Source organism: Musca autumnalis, unplaced genomic scaffold (genome assembly GCF_047663935.1).
Source record: "Musca autumnalis isolate F117 unplaced genomic scaffold, ASM4766393v1 scaffold_3, whole genome shotgun sequence".
In the NCBI taxonomy this organism is placed as follows: domain Eukaryota; kingdom Metazoa; phylum Arthropoda; class Insecta; order Diptera; family Muscidae; genus Musca; species Musca autumnalis.
Genome location: NW_027411866.1, coordinates 42,609,372 through 42,622,961, shown reverse-complemented (window position 1 = coordinate 42,622,961; position 13,590 = coordinate 42,609,372). Strand labels below are relative to the sequence as shown.

The following is a 13,590-nucleotide window of genomic DNA, read 5'->3' as shown; positions in this document are numbered from 1 at the left end:
TTCAGAAAAATCGGTTCAGTAGTTTTTGCAGAAAGTATTAAAATTGAAAATTGAAAAAAATTCGCGCGGCAAAATTTCCTTTCCATAAAAACCTACGGTGGGTTATGACGGCATTTGATTTGTATTCATAAAGATATGACGTTTTTTTTTAATATGGGAAAGGGAAGCACCCCAACCCCCTCGAAACTCAAGAAAATATGCATCCTATTTTCCCTGCAACATGATGTAACATATTTAAAAAAGTGGGCGTGGTCAAATCTTTGGGTCCTAAAAAGTAGCTAAGGTCGGCATCACAACCACAATTGTCTCGCAAATTAATTTCCAAACCGATACATAGGGTTTAAGAAAGTTCCCAGCCGCTTCCGAAATTCAACGATATATGCATCCACCCCTGTATTTTCACTGGAATTTTCAGGAATATCGGTTCGGTAGTTTTGTAGATATAACGTACTTAAAAAAGTGGGCGTGGTCAATGTTTCTTTCCATAAAACCTAAATTGGGGCCATGACGAACATTTTAAAAACAAGTAAGAACGGCATTAAGTTCGGGCAGACCGAACTTGTTATTCCCTCCACCATGAGTTGTATTGAAGTAAAATGGAACAATTAGTTTCCTTTTGTTTATGAAGAAGACTAAATACCAAATTTCAGGAAGTTCGGTAAAAGAATGTAGCTAACCTTTAAAATACCGAAATTCGGGATGCACCGTTCCATGGGGCTATATCAAAACGTCGATCTATATGGGTGACCTATACTGATAATTCCCTTCTGGAATATTTTATAACCACCTGGAAGACTAAATAACAAATTTCAGTCTTTTGGTGGGATATTGACGCCACAAACTTCAGAATTACGAAAATCGGACGTACTATTCTATGGGTCAGAAAGGTCAGAAAGGCTTTTACCTTCAACAAAGACTAAATACAAAATTTCAGCCATTTCGGTAGCTTGCCACAACCTTAAAAATACCGAAAATCGAGAGGTACCGTTCTATGGGGGCTATATGAAGGCGTAAACCTGTAACGACAAAATTTATATTGAATGTTTTATACACCAAATGAAGACTAAGTACCAAATTTCAGCCATTTCCGAGGAATATTGAGGGCACCCCTTCAAAATACCGCAAATCGGGAGGTACCGAAATTCAAAAAATTCATGACACCGTTTTAAAAATTTAAAAACGCAAATCGCATCAAAACTTTCCAAATTTTTCAAAACTCAACTTATTTTTTCAATTTTTCGCGGTTCTTAAGGAGAAAAAGCCTCACAAGCATGACTAATTTTGAAGAAAAAATTGTATTTAAAAATGAGTAAAAAAAATTGATATATTCTAAGCGAATTTATGAAACAAAGCACTACTATTAACACCTTAACTTAATTTGAATCATTTAGTAAATTGCCTTAGCTTAATTTTTCTATTTATGAAAATTCCTCTAAAGTACAAGGGTTGCCGTATATTTTGGTTATAATATCGGTCAAAATGAAAATATTTATATTTGAAGCCTAGCGCCTGTAGATTTTAAAACTGTATAGACTTTTTGCGGAAATTTGCGGTTTTAACAGTTATGACCAAAAGTTTAACTCTCTTTTTTAGTTGCTGAATTTATATTTTTTGGAATATTTTTGAATAATTTTATTATCCTTTCTTACATTTATTTTCAATATAATGTTTTTTATTCTATTAGCGATTTCTATGGTCATGGTAACATAGAGCTGTAAGGAAAATTCGCGAAAGAAAGACAGGGGGTATTCACTTTAACAAATAACTTATTTTATTTTTGGGACACCCTAATGTTGGACCACGCTAAAAAGTGGAGATTTTCGCGGCACTGAGAAACAAAAATACATTATTACAAGTAATTCTGCAGACAAATGTGGTTAAATCTTATAAAGTACAAGAAAATGATGGTAACCCTATGTGGAGGCTGTGGTGGAAAGTGGACCGATATGACATTTCTTTATAAGATGATGTTCTGAAGTCAGAGTTCATTATAAGACTATATTCGCTTAGAATATTTAGTTGACATCTGCCTATATAAATCGATATAAAAATCATATAGGGAGTATACCAAATAATTGACCAATACTGAAAATATTTCGCAGGGAGGTTTACTATGCATTAAAAACTCTTGGAACCGGATTACAGCAAATTCGGTTGAAAAATGTGTTGGTAACAGTAAAATACTTTAATTCATAATAATTCCCCCAATATTTTACTTAGGGCCATTATTATATGTTTTCTTTTACTATCTGAAGGATTTGAAAACGCAAAATAAACCAATATGGAGGCATTAAAAATATAATTTTTACATTGAAAGTAAATGCCAAGAAGCTCCTCCTTGAAATTTAATCATCACTTTTAACTTTAAGTTAAGCGGAACGCTCCAAATCTGTTCGGTAAATCCAAAAAAAAAAAACAAAAGAAGACTTTTAATAATGGGGGTTAGAGTGTTTTTAGCCTTTGAACGAAGCAGACGTGTTTTTAAACTTACGGAAATTACGGAATTAGGCAGTGTCGCTCGCGATCCTGCTGAAAACATACCTCCTGATAAAGGCAACCAGATATCGAGATCAAAATCTAGAATCGGCACGCTTTTGCATGCAGCTTGTTTCAATGAACATGTGTCGCCAGAACCTGAATCTATTGATGAAGATCAATCGCATTTGAACCCTACAGCTACGAATTCAAGACGCAATGAGGAAAATTCCACGAATCTAATAATAAGTGTGGAAAATCTGCCTTCAATTGATACAAAGAATTTGCAAAACCCAAATTCCATGCAAGATCCTTCAACAAGAATTTCGTCATTAGACGCTGATAGCAACATGGAACACGAAGAATTGAACTTACCTGATGATGACGATGATTTCCAACGCGTGCAAAAAACGCAAAATCGCAATAAGCAATAGAAAGGCTAAGGTAGATTTCTCAAATGTTAAATTTAACACTACTAAAAACGCAGCCGGTCAATCGACCTCGTCATCAAATAGATTTGCATTGTTATGCGATCTTGATGTAAGATCAAGTAACACGTTTCACAACGATGTTCCACTGAAGGGAACATTAGATGTAGAGAAGCCTGTTGGCAATAAAAAACCTTTCTGTCCCCCAATCTTTCTTTTTGGTGTAGATGTCCATAGTCTGATCAAAGATTTAAAATCGAGGAATATTGTATTTAAGGTAGTAAACAAAAGCAGAGTTAAAAGTAAGCTTTATTTACAAGACACACAAGTACATACTGAATTAATGAACCTCCTCCGCGAAAAAAAAATTAAACTCATACTCTTTCACACCTAAGGAGTTAAAACGCCAATCCATTGTTTTGTGTGGCCTTTTGCATGAAACAGCTATTGATGATATTAAAGCGGATATTGGTATGTTGGTACATGGTACAGTTCAAAATGTCTCCAAGATCACTACTTCATTCTCGAGGAAAAACGATATAGACACGGGTCTCTTTCTTGTTACTTTGCTTCCTGGTAAATCGGTATCAGAATTAAAATGTCACAGGTATGTACTAGAACAAAGAGTATATTGGGAATTGCCTAGGAAAAATTTGGGTAATGTGCAATGCTGGAGATGCCAAAAATGGGGGCATATGTCTAACAATTGTAATATGGAACCCGCTTGCATAAAATGCGGAAAAAAATCATGCGAAAGGAGAATGTCAATTTGTACAAACTGCGGAAAATTTACCATTTTGCGTAAACTGTGGCAATCATGGTCACCCGGCATTTTTTAGAGGTTGTCCTGAGTATAAGAAATATGTTGAGCTTAAGAAGAGAGCTAAAGCAGTTGCTCTAAAGAGGACAGAACAAGTTAACAATAACGTCGTAAACGCTTTAAACTCTTTTATTAAGCCAAGTATATCATTTTCGGATGCCTCTCGTGGAATTGTTAATGCTCGTACTCAAATTTCTTCAACTAAACCTAAGATTATTGAAGAATTTTTAAAGATCGCAAAAGAAATTTGCCCACCTAAAGTAATATCATTAGCAGACAAGATATCTAAATTTATAAGAGAATTTAAATAACACTGTGCAACATTTTTGAGCCAATCGCGTGCAAACAACTTCTTTCCAGAATTTTATGAAAGTAGAGGACCAATAGGCAAAAACCATATTTGGGTTTTGTTTTCTTAGATCGGGTTCTGTTTTTATGGCCTCATCTAAACATGGTTAAAAATCGAATTTTTAAAACAAATCGGGGCTGTATCTCTGAAACCAATACGAATCTTGTTTTGACATCTGCAGCAAACTTGTAGATAAGAGCAAGAAGAAAATATTTGGAGGAATAGTGAACACGAGAAATTGCATTAATTGCCTCAAATTTTATAATACATCTAAAAATTCTATAATTTGTGTATATTTCGCAGCGTATCTCCCAAAATGTTAAATTCTTCTTAATGATACCTTTTGGGGAAATATTCTCTGGAATGTAACACACAACTCTTCGGAACATTATATTTTTGTAAAATGCCTCTATCGCCTTGTTTATAGCAAATTTTTCAACAACAATTTGGTAAATATTTCAATAATTCATTGAAATCCCCAAAATGAGAATATACAGCCTGTGTGAACATTGTTTGAAATAAGTTTTGTAAAAGGTATGTTATGAAATACCCTTTCAACATCGTGAAATAACCATTTTAGAGTTTCAGAATGTTCTGAAGAATTGATGGTCACATTATTTAGAAAATTTTTAGAATGGTTACTTGTTTCAACTCCCAACAGTTTAGTTGTTACTGACCAGAATTTCAGAAATTATGTAAACTTTTCTATACTTTATCGAGTTTGATGCGCTAGATGCAGCTTTACCAGTTCATCTGTTTGACACTTAAGTTCTACTACTTTAGGGCTACAATATTGCTAAAGACTGCAAAGCAAAATTCTTATTAGTTTCGGAGATAAAGGTCCGATCACTGGAAAAAAGGCTTATTTGAGGTCGGTATAGATGAGGCCATACAATTTAAACCCGATCTAAGAACACAAAAACCAATTAAGGTTTTTGTACTCTCAATATGTACTTTCAGAAAATGCCCATTAGAATTTGTTTGCATTTCCAGTGTTGCACAGTGTAATTTTCAAAGGATGAGGCTGTACACCAATGTGTCTCCTACGCGAAGTAAACGAAGTTTAAGGTCCATAATTTTCTTAATTTAATAGCTTTTAACGTCAGGTCACTAATTGAGTATGGCCGTAGATTCGAACTATATAATCTAATCAACAAGTTTGATGTTGATATTGCTTTCCTTCAAGAAAGAGAGTTTGTTTCGGGGGTTGTAAATTTCTTCTGGACAACAGTTCACAATGTGTTGCCATAGTGCTTAGGCAAAATTACAAATTTAAAATAGAAGTTATTTCCGATTTCTGTTTTCCTAGTATTTAAGTCTCTATTGATGTTTCTATTAATGGGGTTCCTAGAAAAATATTGCTAGGCTCTATTTATATCCCTGGGAATTCAAATTTTTCTCAAATAGTAAGTTCTTTAATGTGTTTAGGTAATTATTTAAGAAGTTTTGATTTCACCATTGTTGGCGGTGATTTCCATGCCAAGCATGTTTCATGGGGGGATTCTATGAATAATTCAAACGGCATTCAGTTGCATGATTTTCTTGAACAACACCCGCATCTTTTTACTAGAATTTCTTCATCTAGTCCAACTTTTCCAAATGGTACGTCTTACTTGGATCATTTTATCTTCAATTCAAATGCATCGGACTTACCCAACCCATCCTATTCCATCTCAACTTTGCCCACATTTTCAGACCACTTCCCTCTTAAACTTAATATCACGTTTCCATGTGTAGAAATGGTTCTTCAACCTCCACCTAGTTTTATGAGCTACAAAAACACGAACTGGAACGATTTTAAACATGAGGTAACACAAGGTATTATTAATGATTATCCAAGTTCTGTGAATAACTTAACAAACGAAAAGTTCACTTCAGTCGTATGCTCAGTCTCGGAATCTCATTCGGAAAAAAATTGAAATGGGAAGACGAAAGTTTTTAATTTCTGATAGAATTAAGAACCTTTACAGAATAAAGTATGGTTGGCAAAAACAACTTAAACGAATTTATCAACGTTCGAGTGATAGACATAATCCGGAATATCGTATGTTACCGAAGCAGATTCAATTGTTGGGTATTATGATTAAAAAACATGTTCAAATGGAACAGACCGAAATTTTCAGAGAAAAACTACGGGAAATTAAGCCCGGGCCAAACGCACATAGGCAAGTTTTTAAGATCATTGGTCATCGGAAGAGTCTCCCTCTACAAAAATTATCTGTTGATGGCATAATGATAACTAATGAGTCGGAATGTCTTGATCGTTTAAGATTGTTTTTTTTTTTTCAAGTTTATATAATAGTCCTGTTCGTCAACCTTCTGAAGAAGCGCTTATAAATAGCTACATTGCCAACCTTCCACAACATAGTATTTCTTTTTCAAATGACGTAGATTCCAGAAATCCAGAAGGGTGTGAAAGTCTTACAACTATAGATGAATTTTTGGCATATCTAATGAAATTAAAAAGGCCAATACTGCAGACATCTCTAATCTGAGACCAATCTCTTTGCTTTCAAATTTAGGTAAACTTTTTGAGATAGTTATACGGAAAAGAATGGATTTTGGAGTATCGTTACCATATATTCCAAATTCACAGTTTGGTTTCCAGAAGGGTCATTCAACAGTTGATGCTATGACAAAATTCCACAATGATATAGTCTTGAACTTAAGAGATAAAAAATGTACTGTCGCTATATTTCTTGAAGTTGAAAAAGCTTTTGATCATGCTTCTCACTATGGGATATTAGCAAAAATGATTGCATTTAGTCCTCAGATCACAAGGCTGGTTAAAAGCTTTTTCACAAAAAGACAGTTCTGCGTGCAATTTAAAAATAAGTTATCAGATCTATCAGATGTTCACTGTGTGTTCCCCCGGGGATTAGTTTTAGCGCCCCATTTGTACAACATTTTTATGTGCGATTTCCCCTACGATTATGAAAACTCCTCAAGCATTTTATATGCTGACGATTCCTTGCTATACTCGCACCACGAATCACCTGTTATTACTTTGAACCATGTCTCCCAATATCTCAATGAGGTACATCAGTATTTCAATAATTAGGGTATCAAAATAAACACGTCAAAATGTGAAGCCATTTGCATAAGAAATGCTTCTGGAAAATGCAAACGTTTTGTAGTTCCAGAAAGTAAAACTTTAAAGCTTGTTTTAAACGGCACTGAAATTCCATTTAAAGACAAAGTAAAATATTTAGGTGTTGAGTTTAATAAACTTTTTAAGTTTAATGTTCACGCCAGAAAAGCGCGTAATAAGGCTCAAGGTGTCTTTGTTTTTTTTTTCTAAAATTCTAAGTAACAAATATTTACCAGTTAATACGAAAATTTTATTGTACAAAACTTGCATAAGACCCATTATTTTTTATGCGTTCCCAATTTGGTTTAATATTTCGCCGACGGTAATGAAGGAACCTGAGATACTTGAGAGAAAAATTTTAAGGTATTGTATCGGGAAGAACTTTATTTCTACCAATAAAAGATATTCCAATAATTTTATTTATTCCAATTCTAATGTGAAACGGCTTTCCAAATATGTTTCTGACATTTTGGACAAGTTCAACTTAAGATTGGAAGGTCATGAAAATGCACATATGATAGAAGTAGTAAACAGTCAGGCAAACTTTGGATTGTCGAACACACAATATCTGTCTCCCTTGGGTTACGCAAATGAGGATCCTTCCGGTATTACCCGCTTTTATGAAAGGGCGCTCGCCGGGACAAATCGTGAGTAGATACAATATTACCTATTTTTTATCAGTTTTTGTTTGTTTTGTTTTACTATAATTTTTTATTATTCTTAGTTTTAAGTTTCAACTTCTAGATTTAAGATTTGCACTTTATGTAAAAGTCCCGGGAGCAAGGGCGTAGACTTTTCCATGTTATTTCACCATATTGTCATCCTATTAAGTAACGCATGATGCTGTATAACAAACAATGTTATTAAGATAATACATTATAGTCTTAAGTTTTTTTTTTTATCATATTGTACCAATATCATCTTATTGTTAAAAAAAACTCAATAAATTAACTTAACTTAACTTAGCCCAATATGATCCATTGATAACAATTTCTGTACCGAAATGTTAAATTTTTTAAAAACCGTGTTTCGGTTTTCATAATTGTTCAAAACCGGTTATACGGTTTAAACCCGTTTTGTTAAATAGGTACAAAATTGCTCATAATTGATAAATATTTGATTAAAAATGTGCGCCAATTGGTTAATTAAGTATAAAGACTTCATCATTACATAATTATCTCATAACATCCTTGTTATTCGAAATTCAACCTCGAAGTGGGGAAAGCAACTGTAAAGCAGAAATTGTGATCGTGAAATGTCTGAATCAAGCATACATTTTGTCCTAACATTTGACTAAAGATGGTGTCAATTATGCACAGACTTCGCCTAATAAAGTTTATCATAGTGAATATCAGATAGCATCGGAAAATTCGGCGGTCTGTTGAATAATGACTATGTTGGATAAAATATTCGTTTTAAATTGTAGCTACAACGTTAATTTTAGGACCATTTTACACAAAATATTTTTACAATTTAAAGGTATCTAACATTTATAACTTTACCGTGCCTTATATTACCTTATTATATGTAAGTTTAGTTTATTTTCAAGAATACAATTGTAATGAAATATTAAAAATATGATTTTTTTTTTTTAAATCGGTTAACCGACCCAAATAACCGTTTTTTGGTTAATCGTAAATGACGTTTCTGGCGAAAACCAGTTTCGGTTTTGTAACTCAAAACCGGTTAACCATTTTCGGTCTTGGACCCCCTATTGCTGGAGGCCTTTCTGAATGAAATTCGTTGGTATAGGTCAACGTTTCGATATAGCCCCCACAATACGGTACCTCCCGACTTTAATAATTCTGAAGGTTGTAACGTAAATATCCCACAGAAAGACTGAAAATTGTTATTTAGTCTTCCATGGGGTTACAAAATATTCCAGTAGAGAATTATCAGTAGAGGTCCGCGGGTTTCTGTATCCCCCATAGAAGCGTACCTCTTGATTTTCGTTATTTTGAAGGTTTTACCAAAATATAAGAAATTTGGTATTTAGTCTTCTTCATAAACGAAAGGAAGCTAATTGTTCCATTTTACTTCAATATAATTCGTGGTGAAGGGTAACGACGTTCTTACTTGCTCATTTTATAACGTTTTTGCTTACGTCTTTGGGCATTTATGGTGACGATATATTTAAGAAAAAATTATGCTGTTACCTGTCGCAACCCGATTCTGAGAAATAGTGCGACAGCTAAGAAGCAGCAAATAACATCCATCTGTGAGATTACAAAATATCTACTGATGGATCAAAAATATAAAGGTTATAGGTATGTGAACCAAAAAATTCAGAACGCAAATCCAAACCCTTTACTAGGTCACTAGATTTACTCTTACTATATTTCACATCTCTTAGGCCAATAAAAGCATTTACGTTATATGTCGCAAAAACATTTATTTTGTTTTCTCAATGGAATTGCTGAGCTTTGTTAGGAATGCAAAACATGCATCCAGCATAATACAAACTCGTTCCGCATGACTGTTTAGAGAAAAAATTTTGTTTATTTTTCCGTTGCAATTTTTAACTTTATGATTAGCGCAAGTATAGTTTGTTTGCTTACAACAAAAAATCGTTACTCATGATTTTTGTTTGAGCAAATAAATCAGGGCTGAGCAAAATGGGGAGAGAGAGGGAAATTTAAGGGAGAATTAATATTTAATTTGTCTTGATGTTTCATTACTTATTTCAATATTTTTTAAACATTAATGCTGTCTAAAACCGTCCACAATGCAAATTATTAAAAAATATAAATAAAAAAAAATTGCATAAATGTTTAATTATTCATGGTTCACAAAAATTAAGAGTACGTTTTCACAATTTGCCTGTGTGCTAGCACACATGCCAGCTCAGCCCTGAAATAAATACATCTAAGTCAAGTTGAGTATTACATTAAAGGTGTTCCGATTAAGCTCTGCATAGCATAGATCAGCAGCTGCACTTGCCACAGATAATACACTTCAGCATGCGCAAATGCTCACAATACTGATCAGTTGCCGTAAAGAGTGTGGTCGCAACAGATCATTTTGCGCTTCAAGCGTGTTGCACAGCACGTTGCAAGAAAACAACAACAGCGAGTTTCACAACATCCAAGTTGTTAGCAAATAATTGATTGAGTGTTCGAGAAAAATCAACATGTACTTTGCTGAATTTTTAAATCAGTCAGTGTGTCAATATGTTGGCAATTTTACACCCATGGGATGTTTTACTTTTCTCTTCATCTCTGGCGGCCTAATATCAGCAGTGGCCCTGTTTGCCCTGTGGAAATACAAAGAAGGTCCCAGCTATTGCAAAACCAATCGCATCGATGGTAAAGTTGTCATTATAACCGGTTGCAATACCGGCATTGGCAAAGAAACAGCACTGGAGTTGGCAAGAAGAGGTGCTCGCATTTATATGGCCTGCAGAGACTATAATCGTTGTGAAAAGGCCCGCCAAGATATTATCTATGAAACGGGTAATTCGAAAATCTATAATCGCCAATTGGATCTAAGTTCCCTCAGAAGTGTAAGGGAATTTGTGGCACAGTTTCAAAAAGAAGAACAACGGCTGGATATTCTCATTAATAATGCAGGCATTATGGCCACACCTCATAAGCTAACCATTGATGGTTATGAACAACAATTCGCTGTCAATCATTTGGGTCATTTTCTTTTAACCAATTTGTTATTGGACCAACTTAAAGCTGCTGCACCTAGTCGCATTATTGTGGTCAGCTCTTGGATGTATGCTTTGGGAAGAATACAAACCGAAGATATAAACAGTGAGAAAAGCTATAATGATTTTCGTGCTTACGCTCAGAGCAAATTGGCAAATGTTTTGTTTACTCACAAGTTGGCCCAACTGCTAGAGGGAAGCGGAGTCACCGTCAATTGTTTACATCCCGGTTCCGTTGATACGGAACTCTTTCGTAATAATCGTTTTCTTTCCATTTCAAGTCAACTAACAAAGCTGGCTCTACGTTCGACACGTGGTGGCGCACAAACTTCAATCTATTTGGCTTTAGATCCCGATTTGAAAGGCAAAACTGGTGGTTACTATGATCGCATGACGTTAAAGAAGTTGGCTGCACAAGCTTGCGATAACGAAATGGCTGATTGGTTATGGCAGAAAAGTGCAAAAATGGTTGGATTGAAAATGAATGTGGAATGATGGAGAGGTATTTGCTAAGTATTTAAGCATAGCCTAAGTTAAGGTCTGGGTATATAAGCTGCCTCGCTCGATTGCCTTGCTTGCTTCTGATAAAAGAACAAAAAAGGCCGAACTAGGTTGCCCTTTTATGTTTTGTTCTTTTATCAGAAGATAGCAAGGCAAGGAGACGAGGCAGATTTCGTACCCATGCCCTTAAGCCCTGAGTACATAAGCTGCCTCGCCTGCTTACCTTGCTTGCTTCTGATAAAAGAATAAAAAAGAAAAGGGCAACCCTTCTTTATTCTTTTATTTTTATTATTTCAGAAATGAAGCAGGAAAGCAAGTCAACCAGGCGAGGCAGTTTATGCACCAAGCCTTTAGTGCTTTTTAAATTTCATCGGTGTTTGAATAAAATCATAATAAAGAAAAAAATTGATTTAACCCCATTATTATAAGTATTATTTTGTTATAGTTTGGATTTACCGAACAGATTTATAGCGTTCCGCTTAACTTAAAGTTAAAAGTGATGAAGAATTTCAAGGAAGAGGTTCTTGGCATTAACTTTCAATGTAAAAATTATATTTTTAAAGCCTTCAAATTGATTTATTTTGCGTTTCAAATTTATCAGATAATAAAAGAACACATGTAATAATGACCCATATTGTTGTTAATTTAAGTGAAGGAATAACAAGTAAGAACGGCGTTAAGTTCTGCTAGGCCATGAGTTGTATTGAAGTAATTTCCTTCCGTTTATGAAGAAGACAAATTTCAGCAAGTTCGGTAAAACAATGTGACTAACCTTCAAACTACCTAAATTCGGGAGGTACCATCCCATGGGGGCTATATCAAAAAGTCGATCTATACCTACGATATTTCGGTAAAATCCTCAAAATACCGAAGATCAAGAGAAAATCTTCTGGAATATTTTATAACCCCATAGAAGACGAAATAACAAAATTCAGTATTTCGGTGGGATATTGACGTCACAACCTTCAGAATTACGAAAATGGTCGAACAAAGACTAAATACCAAATTTCAGCAATTTCGGTGGATTTCAGCGGCCACAATCTTCAAAATACCGAAAAAATTATACCCTCCATATTATAGTGGAAGATATAAAAACATCCAAAATGTTAGCCCAAGTTCCCAAGTTTTTTGAGAAGCTTTCTGACTAAATGCCAAATTACGGCTAATTCGGTCAGAAAATGCACCTGAACGAACACACCCATTGTCGGGACAACCACACCTTGAAACACATGCGGAGAGAAAGTTTTCACAAATTGTAGCCGATGCCATATCTTTAATTGGAACAACTTCGGGCCATCGAGTATGACGATCAACAATCGTGAGAATGTTACGATAGCTTTCCGACTGCGCTAATGAACCTACAATGTCAACATGGATATCTGCAAATCTTCTGGTCGATATATAAAAACGCCACATAGGAGATTTTGTGTCACGAGTAACCTTGCTTGCTTGGCAGGCTTTGGTCCATTTGCCAACGTCTTGATTCATTTAGGGCCACACATCGTTGAGATAACATTTTTCGAGTAGATCGAGTTCCCGGATGTGAAAGTTGAGATGTCACAATAAATTTCAGTTTTGATTCCTGGAATTTGAAAAAGTTTAATTTCAAGACTGGATTTTGATGATAACAGTTGACGCAGTTCTTCATCATTTCATTCAGTTTTGTTTCCTGGAATTTAAAAAAAGTTTAATTTCAAGACTGGATCTTGATGATAACAGTTAACGTAGTTCCCCATCATTTCATTGTGCCAAATGTAAACTAGTGTAGTCAATTGTGGATATGTCTGAAATCCTGGACAATGTATCGGCAACATATTGTCTCGACCCGAAATGCGACGAATGCCTATAGTAAATTGGCCAATCAAATCCAGATGTCGCCATTGTCTCGGACTGGATTTATCAGGATCTTTATTGAAGGTGAAACACAACGTCTTGTGGTCAGTGAACAGTATAAATTGGCGCCCTACTAATATGTACCGAAAATGGCGGATTGCTTTATAGGCGCCAAGCTATTCCCGATCCTAGGCAATGTATTAGTTTGAGAGGGGTTAACATTTTAGAGAAAAACGCCAAGGGTTGCCACTGGTTGTCCACCAATTGTTCGACCACCGAGCCAATGCCAAATTTTGAAGCATCCTCCTTAAGTGCTAGTGTTGCATTAGGAACGGTATGTGAAAGTAAAGCTGGCAAACTATCGATATCCACAACATTTGATAGTTTAGATATTTCAAACGATCGATACTATCGCTCTTTCGTTTCAACACACAGTGGAAA

General features: G+C 34.9%; 1 pseudogene; it reads left to right on the top strand.

Annotated features, from left to right (window-relative positions):
* Positions 1-10,090: 10,090 nt before the first annotated feature.
* LOC141397279 (retinol dehydrogenase 13 pseudogene) lies at positions 10,091-11,577 on the top strand (annotated as a pseudogene).
* The last annotated feature ends 2,013 nt before the right edge of the window (positions 11,578-13,590 follow it).